General features: G+C 45.6%; 1 protein-coding gene across 4 annotated transcripts in view; it reads right to left on the reverse strand.

The window, feature by feature from the left end:
* Positions 1 to 13,783, reverse strand: part of RAB11FIP4 (RAB11 family interacting protein 4) — a 274,208-nt gene that overhangs the window by 82,485 nt on the left and 177,940 nt on the right. The window contains exon 1 of one of the 4 annotated variants that reach the window (XM_042453655.1): positions 2,916 to 3,030. The exons of the other annotated variants lie outside the window; for them this stretch is intronic. The gene's annotated coding sequence lies outside the window, so the exon portion shown is untranslated. Of the gene's footprint in view, positions 1 to 2,915; positions 3,031 to 13,783 lie in introns of those variants that run through there. 4 annotated transcript variants of the gene reach the window in all.

The following is a 13,783-nucleotide window of genomic DNA, read 5'->3' on the forward strand; positions in this document are numbered from 1 at the left end:
ATATGATTCCATGATCATGCAGCAACAATCTGTTCCCCTGCATTAGTCACACATTTCTAGACCCAGAAGTTTCATTATTCAAAGAAGTGGCCAACTACAAGCACCCCTTACTGACCCATAAAGGCACTGAACCTTTTCAGAAACCTAGAATTGCATGACTAGTGCTCAGCCAGAAATCCCCATTGATTGATTTTCCCTTAGCCAACCTCAGAAGAGCTGCTGTAAGAAACAGAAACTTTAAAAAAAACAAAAAACTAGGAAGAGCCCTGTTAGAAGATCAGACCAAAAACCTGTTTAGTCCCAGGAAAGCCAGCCTATATGACATTCACCAGCACAATTTGAGGGAAACAGGACCCTTCTTCTATTTACATTCTGCAGCAAATGGTATTCAGGAGACATATATACTCTATAGGGACCTTGTGACTAGCAGCCAGAGGGCCTCCTTCTCTTCAAATTCATCTAATCCCCATTTAATGCCACCCAAGTTCCCAGTCATAGCTGCATCCTAAAGCACTGAATGCCATTGTTAGACTAAACACTGTATAGGTGTTGTTGCTGTTTGTCTTCAAGTCACTTCCGACTTATGGTGACCCTAAGGAAAACCCATCACAATGTTTTCTTGGCAAATATTATTATTATTATTATTATTATTATTATTATTATTATTATTATTAACATTTATTTATAAAGAGAGTGGTTGTCATTGCCATCCACTGAGGCTAAGAGTGTATGACTTGCGCAAGGTCACCCAGTGGGTTTCCATGGCAGAGCTTGGATTTGAACCCTGGTCTCCAGAGTCATCGTTTCTAGCTCAAACCACTTCCTTATGCTGGCTCTCATAGGCACTGTGGTAAGATGTATATCATGGCTACGGATACGAACGACCACAGAGCTGTTTCACAGAATATGAGATTTTCTCTAGAGACTGTCAGGCTTATCTCCCAGAATGTAAAGTAGAAACACCCATTCATTCTTCAGGCTGCTGAACATACAATGTCACCAACCTCCCTTGCAGAAGGGTTTGAAATGTCACAAGGAGATGCTGGTACATCTCCTGCTGTTCCCAACCTCTCTGCCCACACACTGTCTGACACAGTTTGGATTTCCCCCAAGTCCCCAAAAGCAGGAACCCAGGATAGCTTTCTCCAAGCAAACATCAGCCAGCACAGATCTTTACCCTTGGCCAGAAACTCTGCAAGCATCCTGCAATGGCGGGTTATGCTGGTGGGTGCATATGTGCATGCATACAGGACAGAAGAGTAAAAAAGGAGACATACTGCCCTGTCATCCTGATCATTATCATTCAGTCACCTGGACTCCGTCCTGTCCCAATTCCACTTTTCTCGCCAAGATCTGGACAGAATAGACCGGAGAGGAGAGCCTTTAAGATCATTTACCTTGGACTGACACCAATGCACTGCCACTATTCACAGGCACCCAAAAGACCAGAGAGAGAAAAGGATGGAAGAGGACATTATGCACCAAATTAAGAAGGCTGAGCAGATTGCTCAGAGTGGGCTTAAGCATGCTATGGGACCTCTGGTTCCACAACCAACAACCATTCTCAGAATTCATGGAGCGAGGGGCAGTTCAAGTGGTCTGAAGCTGAGTTAGTTCTCCAGTGTGGATGCAGATCCCCAACTACTACACAACAGAAACCCCTTCTCCCTGCAAAAGCAACCTGGGAAAGCAGCCCCCACAGTCCCTCAGCCCCTCTTTTCCTTTCTTCTCCCAAACCAGCCACTACAAATAACATCCAAGTGAAATCTGGAGGGATTTCAGTGTCTAATCTGCTTGGAGGGGGCTGCAAAGGCAGGAGGGGAGTCCTGGGGACACGTGCCAGCCCTAACAAAGAGATCCCCCTCTTCTCTTCTGCTACCCTTTGACCCCCCCCAAAAGGCCAAAAGGGGAAGAAGGGGAGGCAACGCTTTTTTAAGGGAGGGGGTCCTCACAAGGACAGTCATTCCCTCCCATCCGGGGAGGGGCAGGCGTCCTCCTTTTTCCGGACCGGTCCTCCATTTGAACTTTCCCTCTCCAGGAGGAATTCCAGCAGGTCCTCCCTTTGAAACAGGACTAAGAAAGCAATGGATTTCCACTTCTAGGAGTGCTGCTAGCTTTCCTTTGGCCCTATCCTCCATAGTTGCTCGCACGTCCTCCATTCCGCGGTGCCTTTTTCCTCCTTTGGGCTTAGGACACCAGGTCGCCCTCTTCCTATTTCTCCCCCCTTCAAAAAAAAAAGATGCCCCCCCCAAATGGAGAACGTTAAAAGAAGGAAAGGAAAGGGAAATCGAAAGCTCAAAGCACTCCTAGAAACACCATGCTTCTTAAGCCCTGCTCAAAATGGAGGACCTTTTGAACTCCCTCCTGGGCAGAAGGTTGAAAGTGGAGGGGATATCCTGGAAAAGGAGGACAAGGCACCTCAAAAGGGAGGTCGTTCAAGAAAAGTAGAGGACAGGACTCAATAGAAAGCTCCAAAGCCTAATGCAGAAATGCAAAACCCATGCTTCTTAGTTCAAAATGAAGGGCATGGACGAAGAAGAAATGTAGGGCATGGCCAAAATAGGATGCTCAAAGCACTCACGACCCATGCTCTCAAAAGGGAAGACATGTAGGACACGTAACAACTAGAAAAGCATGCTTCTTAGCCATGTTCCAAAAATGGAGGACAGACGAGGAAAGGAAGGCAAATAAAATATGTAGGGCATGACCACAAAACAAACAAAGATGAAGCTCAAAAGCACTCTAAGTATAAAACCAGGCTCAAAAATGGAGGACACTTTGGAGGGTCCTCCTGGAGAGGGGGCTGAAATGTAGGGCGCGTCCGGGAAAAGGAGGACGCCCGGGGGCAGCCCCTGCTCCAGGCCAAAGCCCTCCCCAGTGCCCTGTCCTTCCTTCCTTGGAGGTCCCCTTACTACCTGGATGGACAGCGAGGCTCCTCCGCCGCTGGGAGAAGGAAGGCAAGGGAAGGGAAGGCGCCTCCTCCTCCTCCTCCTCCTCCTCCTCCTCCTCCTCCGCTCTCTGCCTCTCTCTTCCTTGCAGCAGCAGCAGCAGGGCAACAGTTGGCACTGGCGCCCAAGCCACGCCCCCTCGCTCTCCGGCCCCCCCCACGTCGCCCGAGGGCTGTTGCTAAGCGCCCCCGGGCGCTTCATTGTATCCGTCCCGGTGATGTCACAATGCCTCCGGGGGAGGGGCCTGGAGCGTTCGGGTTGCGAAGGTTCGCAAAGGGGGCGGGGCCAGGAGCCCCAGAGAGGTGAGGACTGAGGAGGGCTCTCCAAGGTGCCCTACATTTTCAGCCAATGCGTCCTCCGCAAAACACACTGCAGGAATAACCCACTTTGAGACCACTTTAACTGCCCTGGTTCAGGGCTAGGGAATCCTGGGAATTGGGGTTTTATTGTGGCGCCCGGGCTCTCTCTGACAGAGAAGGCTCTGAATCACATTCTCTCAACCAATAGTATATATATATATGTGTGTGTGTGTGTGTGTGCGTGTGTGCGTGTGCGCGCGCGTGTCCTACTCACTCCCATGCCAGCATTTTCTCAACCAACAGTATATATACCTATAGTGTGTGTGTGTGTGTGTGTGTATCTACCCCACTCTCTTCCATGTCAGCAATCTCTGAAGATGTCAGCCATATCCGCTGGCAAAACATCAGGAAGAAACTCTTCTAGAACATGGCCTCATAGTCAGAAAAACCCACAAAAAACTCAGGCTCAACGTCTCACAAAACTACAATTCCCATAATCCCCTAGCATTGAGATAGGGGTCTCAAAATGGATTATTTCTGCAATGTGTTTTGGGCCTTAGAAGCATGGTTTTACAATTACATGAGTGTTTTGAAGTTTCTGTTTGATCATGCCCTCCATTTTTGTTGCGCATCCTACATTTTGCAGGGCCTTGTTGTTGTCCTCAGGGTGACCAGAGGGCCTCTATTTCCAGGACCTCTCATGGCATTGGCAGACTTTAGTTGTGTCATGAGGAGGCAGGACTCACTGGAATGTCACCAGGATGTTTCAAAATGTCCAGCAATTTGAGCATCACTAAGAGGCCCACATTTATATTTGTATGAGTGTTTTTCAAGCCTTTCTTTTGTCATGTCCTACATTTTCCTTGGATGTCCTACTTTTGTGGTGCTTTGTCCTCTTTTGCAGTTAGGATATCTGGGCATCCTCTCTTAGCAGCCTTCAAGTAGATCTTGACTTGTGGACACTCTGTGGTTTTCCAGGACCTGTCCTACATTTCAGCCTTCTGTCCAGGAGGAATTCTCAAATGTCCTCCATTCTCAGCAGGACTACGAAGGAGGCATTTAGTGTGTTGAGTTTTTATTTTGTAATGCCCTCCATTTTTAATGAATGTCCTATGTTTTGTGGTGCCTTGTCCTCCCTTGTGGTCACGCTGGGAGGGATGGGAGGGAGAGCTGAGGAACTGGAAAACAAAACTGCTCAGGAGAAGGAGCTGGGCTGCAGCATGGGCTGGACTAGCTAGGCTGCATCTGCACTGCAGCTTGAATGCTGTTTGAGACTGCTTTAACTGCCAGGTTTGCTGTTTGTGAATGTGAAGGCTTTCACGGCCAGCATCCATAGTTTTTTGTGGGGGTTGGGGGCTATGTGGCCATGTTCTAGAAGACGTTTTGCCAGCAGCTGTGGCTGGCATCTTCAGAGAATGCTGGCATGGAAGTGAGTGGGATATGTATACTGTTGTTTGTTGTTGTTGTTGTTAGCTGCCCTCCAATCAGCCTCCACTCATGACAATCCTGTGGATGGTGAGTCACCTGCAAGACCCCCTGTCCTCCATTGCTCAGATCCTGCAGACTCAGGCCCCATTGAATCAATCTGTTTGATCGGTGGTCCGCCTCTCTTTCAACTACCTTCTACCTTTCCTAGCATTATCATATTTTCTAGTGAGTCCTGCCTTCTCATGATATTAAGTATGACAATCTCAGTTTCGTCATCTTGGCTTCCAGAGAAATTTCAGACTTGATCTGTTCTAGGACCCATTTATTTGTCTTTTTGGCTGTCCACAGTATCCTCAGCATCCATCTCCAGTTTGCTGGCGTTGTTAACTTTTCTCAAACTGACCTCGACTCATGGCAACCCCATGGATGAGACATCTCCAAGACCCCCTGTCCTCTAATGCTCTGCTCAGGTCCTGCAGGCTCAGGCCAGTGGTCTCCCTGATTGAGTCTGGCATGCAGTCCTCCTCTCTTTCTACTATCTTCTACCTTTCTTAGTGTTATTGCTTTTCTAATGATTTGTGCCTTCTCATGATGCAGCCAAAGTACGACAATCTCAGTTTGGTCATCTTGGCTTCCAGGGAGAGTTCAGGCTTGATCTTCTCCAGAACCACATCTCAAATGAGTCGATTTTCTTTTTATCAGCTTTCTTCACTGTCCATTTCTCAGATGCATAGATGGTGATGGGAAACAGAATGGCTTAATGGTTTGAGTGTTGGACCACGACTCTAGAGATCAGGGTTTGATTCCCAGCTTGGCCCTGTAACCCACTGGGTGACGCTGGCCAAGTCACACACGCTCAGGCTCAGAGCATAGCAATGGCAAACACCTTCTGAAGAAAGCTGCCAAGAAAACCCCATGATAAGTCAGAACCATAAGTCAGAAACAATTTGAAGGCACACAACAAGCCACATTACCTCAATTTTGATGGAAATCTCCCTTTCCTGTAATCTTTCTTTCCTCCTACCATATAAAATCCCATCTTCTACCAGGGTCAGCCCTACCCTTTGGGCCAGGTGAGGCAGCTGAGATCTGGGAGAACGTGAAAGTGTGGTGCCAACCCTATCCCCCATCAACCCGTCCTTATTGCTGTTCTGAGTAGCACATTTTTTGGGAAAGGGTGAACACGGAAAGGATGACACTTTTCAGCAGATGCACTGAAAATGCCAATGGTGGCCACTTTTAAAGTCTCCTGTAGACAGACAAAGCCGAGCAGCTCAGACTGCCATCTCTGCTTCTGTCTCACCAACATTAATTATCCAGTACTGTAGCATGCCCTAATTTCTCTATTCCCTAGCTGTTCTGCTCCATTCCCGCTAAAATAGCACAGCTCAGCAACTTGAACTTCCACTAGCCATGCTTGTTGCTTGTGAGAACTGCCATCCACAACACTGAAGCTGCTTCTGCCTGGTGTACTAGTTTGAAAAGAGGGTAATTAAGACAGAAGCCTACCAGAAAGACAGTGAGTATTCAGAATCCGGCTTTTCCAGATCACTCCCCAAATGTCATGCCTCTATGTGTGAGAAAATGTGATCAAAGAAAAATTATTCTTGCATGTGTACAGTAAAGCAATATATTTTCTTTCTTCTCTTCCCACACATGCTCTGCAGGACACAAAGAAAAACAGACACCGTGCAAGAAGTGGAATTCTTTTTTCAAATGTACATGCATACATTCCCTTTCGATCTGCACAGGGGTTGTGGCGGAAGCAAAAGGAGAAATTGCAGTTGTGACTCCTGCATGCTTTACTTGGAATCAGTCTTGCTAAAATCAATGCAACATTTCCCTGCAGGGATGCACTGAGAATTGATGAGTGTTGAAGCTCAGCTATGTGGTCTTCCTACAAAGGAGATGGGTTTGCTGCAGTGCAATCGTAAGCAGATATGTAAGAAAGCACTCATACTTCCCTGCACTGCATCACGAACAACAACCACCCAGATTCTGTGACTAGTATGTTATGATGGGCAACATGAGGTACCTTATTAGCCAATGCTGTTTCCTTGGAAGGTTACTCACACAGCCCTGAGAGTGTTATGCTAGTAAAAGGAAGCATATTAAAGGTGTATCCAGTATACCATATGATGTGGTGCAGAGTAGGTGTGAATGTGTGCTTGTATCTCTTCACTGTATCTTACTTTGCGTGATTTTCCATTTGTGTTCAAGTCATTTCTGACTTATGGCGACTCTAAGGCAAAGCTATCGTGGGGTTTTCTTGGAATTTTTTTTCAGAAGGGGCTTGCCATTGCCATTCTCTGAGGCTGGCATTGGATTTTCTGTGTATTTCTTCTGGAAGTGACTCACTTTCAGAAGAAATACGTTGAAAATATTTTTTACCAAATACCACTGTGATGTAATGGTTTGAGTGTTGGACTGTGACATTGGAAACCAAATCCCAAATTAGCCACGTAAATCCACTGGGTGACCCTGGGCAAGTCATACTTTCTCAGCCTCAGAGGATGGCAATGGTAAACACCCCTCTGAAGGGAGTTTGCCAAGAAAACCCGAGGACAGGTTTGCCTTAGGGTTAAGTCAGAAACAACTTGAAGGCATACAACAACAAACTATAAGAATGTACTTCTGGTACCAAGATATACCAGAAGAAATAAATTGAAAATACTTTAATTAACTATGGGCTTCCCCACTAACCTGGGGCATTGCTACCTCTTCTATGTTACTTTCACACTGAAGGAACACTTCCTAGGTGTATATTTTCCATCTTGCTCTTGGGTAAGAAAAACTCTCCTGATCTCTCAAATAAACAACAAAAGTATATCTGTTGCCACACACACTTTGCAATAGTTATCACATGACAATGATTCTGCTTTCAAAAATTGCTGGCAGTAACTTCCTTCCTTGGTAAAGTCTTGCAAATTCTGGCTCTATATTATGCAAATTCTTCATTATTGTGTAAATTATGCAGTGATGTGGAGAAAAATAAATGACAATGAGAACATTAAACAAGGTCTAACTTTGACATAAGCTTGTTCCTTTGCTATCACTACCTGGGGCTGTTGCCCATGTCAAAACCAGTCATAAATGGATTCAAAAGGCAAATGAGTATGGACTTTATTCTATAGTTCTGGAAAATCTTCAGTACACACATCCAGGTACCTTCACATACATACAGAACCACACATTCAGGGATCATTAAACAGTCAAAGTACAACTGTGCCTGTTTGGTGACAGCAGTTTTAAATTTTGGCTTTTCTTATTCAATTTGTAATTATGCAAATACCATTTTTGCACACTGGACAACTAATTGGGAAATTGGCTTTAGAAGAATAGGAAATGATGAATAAATTGAAGAAGAATATGACGATCCTTTGACTAATTATTTACAAGACTGCAGCAAACTCTGGCTATGAGTCTGCAGGCCTGAGAAACAAAGGTTGTTTAAATAATTATATAGTAAATTCAGGGTTATCCTGATGTAAATAAGAGCTTCTGACCAGATAACAAGTGGTTGCAAACTTGCATCAAGGGATAACAAGGGATAACAGAGATCAGGTACTTCCAAATTCTTCCTCCTTGTGACTAAACTTAATGGTAGAGATCTTTAAAAGATTTCAGAGCACATTCTCTGCCAGAGGTGGGCAACTGCACAAGGGTCAGAGCCTATCCCCCCCATGTGCCCACCCATCCGGATGCACCAGCACATTTTGGCATATCAGAAGTGATATAACATCACTTTCAACTACCTTTTTGGCCAGTTTTTGGCAGATTACCCCCCCCCCCCATCTTTCAAAAATGTTTTCAGGGAGTTTGGATGGAACCAAACCACTGCATTTCTATTTGGTTTTAAAAATTATTTTAGTTGATTTGGCGGCAAAAAACAACAACTGAAAATTGACCTTAAAAAAACACCTTTTTTCAGGGTCTGGGGGGCTTGGATGGGCTTGGCTTTCACTTAGGGCTTGTAAGCGGCACATGCAACCTGTAGCCTGTTTTTTCCCCATTCCTGCTCTATACCCATGGCCAACCTTGTCATTAGACAGAGTGAGGCAGCTACCTAAGTAGCAGTGGAGTATGATGAAAGCACAGCAAATTACAAGTTATTTAGTTTGAGGCAGAAGTCTCTAGATCAGTTTAGGATGTTTTGCACCTTGACTTTTAGAGTGGGCAGTGGCTATTAGCTGCTTTGCTTTGCTTCAAGCAGAAAAATATCTTGGTCCAACCCTATATGGACCCTTGGGCTTAATCAAGAGTAAATCCTTACTTTTACAGCATAAAACAGTTTAAAGTAATGGTTTAGCCAATGACATTTTTTTAAAAAGTCTGTCACAAATAAAAAGGTGTCTAAAAGGCAAATTTTTCATAATTACCCTGTGGATTTAAGTGTGAAATGTCTCAATATATTCTTCATCATCCAGCCTTATTTCAGAACCTGTCAGTGTATGCATTTAAAACAATTGCTTGAACAAAGCTATGTTCTCAAATAACATGTGTACCACACAAACATATATAAGTAATAAATGTTTAATGAGAAAAGGCTTGATAGAAAACATGTTTTACTGGTGGCTGCTAGAGTGCTATATACTCATGTTTAATACATGAAGTGAATGTTAGGCCTGGATCGTATGATTTATTGCAATAATTAGGAATTTATAGGCGTCTTGTTGATATAAACCCACCAAAGTTATGATAACAAAGGTATGACTCTTAAATCGATCATGCCCTCTATGGGTATTGATAGGACATGGATTTGATTAAGCCATAGGAATTGCAAGATGTATTTTTCCTCATATTTCAGCAAAATCCTGTTTACATCATTGTTTTTGTTAAAGGTTAAGAAAATTTGCTTTTTACAAGACCAAAACACAAAGCAATGCCATAGTCTCTCATATGGAGATGTTACCTACACTGTCAAAAAAACAAACAAAAAAAAAACCAGTTTACAAATTACACTAAGCTAAAACTCTAGCTTTACAGACAGGATGTGAACACTCATCTCTTTCTGCAAGCAGACTGATATTCCAACAGTGTTTTGCCACAATGGTGCGGTACATACTGCCAACAAGCGGTGTACCGGTGTAGATCTTAGGGTTATTGACCGTGCAGCAACCACACGGTTCCTAAGCCTACTACATACGGGCGGCATTACAATGGCAGCACCCCATGTACACAGGCGCCGCCATTGTGACGTAAGTGATGCATGGTGTCCACATGTCACGGTGTGTCACACTCGTTACGTCCGCCCTGCGGTGGAAAAGGAACCCGCTTTTCCCGGGTTCTTTTTCCTCCAGAGGGAAGCCATGTGGTTTGGCGGCTGCAGCTTCCTTCTGGAGGAAAGTAGGCTGCCCGCAGGCCTCCCTTTTCGGGTGGTCTGTCCCAGGCCTTAGATTCCTATAATGTGCAAACTCAGAATGTAATCATTGTTCAGGATTCATATATCACACAAAGCTATGTTTAAATGCTTATCCTGCAACAGTTCCACAGATGAAAACAGGTGTGGCCAAGAAACAACAGTGTGTGGTAGAGATAGCAAAAGTTATCAGTGAGGAAGACTATACAAGTTAGGAGGGCTGCAGCAGTTTTCTTTTGCCTGAGTCTACTAGGAAGGGCAAGATTATGCCCCCCTCTCCTTTCTCCCCTGCCACTTTTGCACTTGGAAATCATTTTGTACCAATTGAAGCAAGCTGAGGACAAAGGGGGAAATTAGGAGGAGCACCGAGAAACTAGGAGAGTTTCTCTAGTCAGTGCCTCAAAACTTACAGTGCCCAGGATTCCTTAGGATACAGCCACAACAATTACAGTGGAATAACAGTGCTATAACTGTGTAGACTGAAAGAGCTCCTAGTTTCATTGCCCATCCATATAGGCATCCTGATTCGCCACTTTCTTTCTTTGTTAGATTTCATCCCCACCATTCTTCTGAGATGCTCTCAGCGTCATTTGCACAGCAGGACACTGAACATTCACTATCAGAACCTGCAACTCCATTTGACAGTTTGTCTTAGGGTTCTTCAGACTGCATTTTACAATTTCATGCAATTTCAAATAGGGAAAAGCATGAAACATGGATATAAATGGTCTTATATTGACAGCTGCAGACAGTGCATATTTCGCTGTGTGCAAACACCAGACAAATTAGGTGCAAATATCACCTAAATACCACAAAGGCACCAGATTCTATCTGATCTTGAAAGCTAAGCAAGGTCAGCTCTGGTTAGTATATGGATGGAAGACCACCAATGAATACAAGGGTTCAGGTAAGCTACATTTCAGAGGAAGGAACTGGCAGAACCACCTCTAAGTATTCCTTGCCTAGGAAAACCCAATGAAAATTATGGGGTTGAAGCTGATAGGGAACTTGAAGGCACACACACACACACACACACACACAAATAGCAGGAAGCCGTTACTGGCTGCAACCCCCAGCAAGGGTACACCAAGTGAATAAGCAGTGAAATCCATGCATTTCCATTCACATGTAACATAATACGAAGGAAAATTTTTACGTTTTTCCTCCATATGGTTATGGATGCAACAATATATATAGTATCTCTAAATCTGAAGTATGCTTTAATGTTCACACAAGACTCCCTCAACGGCTTGGGCTTTCCTATTGACTTTAATGGAAGGGGAAACTCCTCAAATGTAAAAGGAAGGGTCTATGGATCTCTTTCTTCCACTGATGTGAATGGAAATACCTTCTCATGCAGGAGCTCCACATTAATAGTGGAATCTAGATCAGGGCAGAGAGTGCACCATGGAAAGTAAACACAGCAGAGCAAAGCCATCTCAGAACACATTATCTCCTGGCACTGATGGACTAAACTACTAAGTAAATAAATGAATTCTATGTACAGGCCCTGGAAACACCTCTGAAACTATCAGCCTGAAGACCAGGGATAGTCTGGGGATTTTGCTAGTCTACCGACCACCCCGTTGTCTAGCAGACTCCCTGACTGAGCTGACACAGCTCATCTCTGAGCTACTGTTGGAGTCCCCCTGACTTTTAGTTTTGGGGGACTTCAACATTCCGCTCGAGACCAGCTTAGCAGGCGTGGCTTGGGAGTTCATGGAGACCATGACAAACATGGGCCTATCCCAACTGGTCACTGGACCCACACATTGTGCAGGTCATACACTCAATGCGGTCTTTAGTATGGAACAGGAATATCCGTGGGCGGAGGTGGTAAGTACCTCCGCATTGTCATGGACGGATCATTTCCTGGTCAAGACGGCACTGAGAGCCAATATCTGCCCCACCAGGGGTGGTGGACCCATTCGAATGGTCCGCCCTCGAAGGCTAATGAAACCAATAGGATTCCAGAGAGCCTTAGAGGGTTTTGGTTGGGAATGCCGGTGACCCTGTCGATGCTCTGGTTGATACCTGGAACACCAATCTTACCAGGGCTATCAACACAATCGCTCCCAAGCGTCCTTGCCAATCTGCTTCAAATCGTAGGCCATGGTATACACCAGAGCTTAGGAGAATGAAGCGGTTCGGACAACGACTAGAGCGTAGGTGGCAGAAGACTCGACTCCTATCTGACAGAACTCGCCATAGGAACTTTCTTTGTTCCTATCGGGAGGCAATTCGTGCAGCAAAGAGAGCTTTCTCTTCTGCACGTATTGCGTCTGCAGAGTCCCGTCCAGCAGAGCTGTTTAAGGTGGTGAGGGAAATGACGCAGGTACCTCCTGCGCCAAATCCCTTACTTAACCCAACGACGGCCTGCTGTGACGCATTTAACAACTTTTTTGCAGATAAAATCTCTCAGATAAGAGCCGACTTAGATGCCACTGTTGCAATAGAATCTATATGCGAGGTGTCCAGCGACTCCATCGATGAAGTTATTCTGGATCAGCTCCAATCAGTGAGTACCGAGGACAGGGACAAGCTGCTTGGTAAAGTGAGGGAAACAACCTGCCCTCTCGACCCTGGCCCATCATGGCTGGCCGTCCAGGGGGGGATGCATTGAGGAGATTCCTCATGGATATCATCAATGCATCCTTCAGGGAAGGGCATGTTCCATCTTGCCTGAAGGAAGCGGCTGTTAAGCCGCTTCTGAAAAAACCTTCCCTGGACCCCCTGGATATGAACAACTACAGGCCTGTTTCTTTGCTGCCTTTTTTGGGCAAGGTAATGGAGAGGGCGGTTGCTCTTCAGCTCCAAGCTGTCTTGGATGAAACTGATTATCTAGACCCATTTCAAACCGGCTTCAGGACAGGCTTTGGGGTTGAGACTGCCATGGTTGCCTTGACTGATGATCTGCGTCTCAGCATCGACAGGGGTAGTGTGACCCAGTTGGTGCTCTTAGACCTCTCAGCGGCTTTCGATACAATAGATCACGGCATCCCCCTGGACCGCTTGGGGGGATTAGGTATCGGAGGCACTGCATTGCAGTGGTTCCGGTCCTTCCTCTCGGGCAGGTCCCAGAGGGTGCTGCTCGGGACAGTAGCTCCAGAAAGAGGGAGCTCCTTTGTGGGGTCCCTCAGGGAGCTATTTTGTCCCCAATGTTGTTTAACATCTATATGAAGCCGCTAGGTGAGATCATACAGAGTTATGGTGCTGGGTGCTATCAGTACGCTGATGACACCCAAATCTATTTCTCCATGTCTCGTTCGTCGACCTCAAACTCTAAAGGCATCTCTTCTCTCAATAAATGTCTTCGGGCGGTAATGGGCTGGATGAGGAAAAACAGATTGAAGCTGACGAACAAGACGGAGGTGCTCATGGTAGCGGCCCCGAAACCAAGAATTGGGTTGCAACCACCAGTCCTGGATGGGATCACACTCTCCTCCAGTTACTGTGTTTGCAGTCTGGGGGTGCTCCTTGACTCATCACTCCTGATGACAAATCAGGTGAATGTGACGGTCAGGAGCGCCTGTTATCAGCTTCGGCTGATAGGCCAGCTGCGCCCTTTTCTGGAAGTAAGGGATCTCAAGACTGTTGTGCACGCGCTGGTAACCTCACGCCTTGACTTCTGTAATGCGCTCTACATGGGGCTACCCTTGTGCCTGGTTCAGAAACTACAGCTGGTTCAAAACATGGCAGCCAGACTTGTGTCAGGAACATCTAGAAGGGACCACATCACTCTTGTTCTG

Source organism: Sceloporus undulatus, chromosome 2, assembly GCF_019175285.1.
Source record: "Sceloporus undulatus isolate JIND9_A2432 ecotype Alabama chromosome 2, SceUnd_v1.1, whole genome shotgun sequence".
NCBI lineage: Eukaryota > Metazoa > Chordata > Lepidosauria > Squamata > Phrynosomatidae > Sceloporus > Sceloporus undulatus.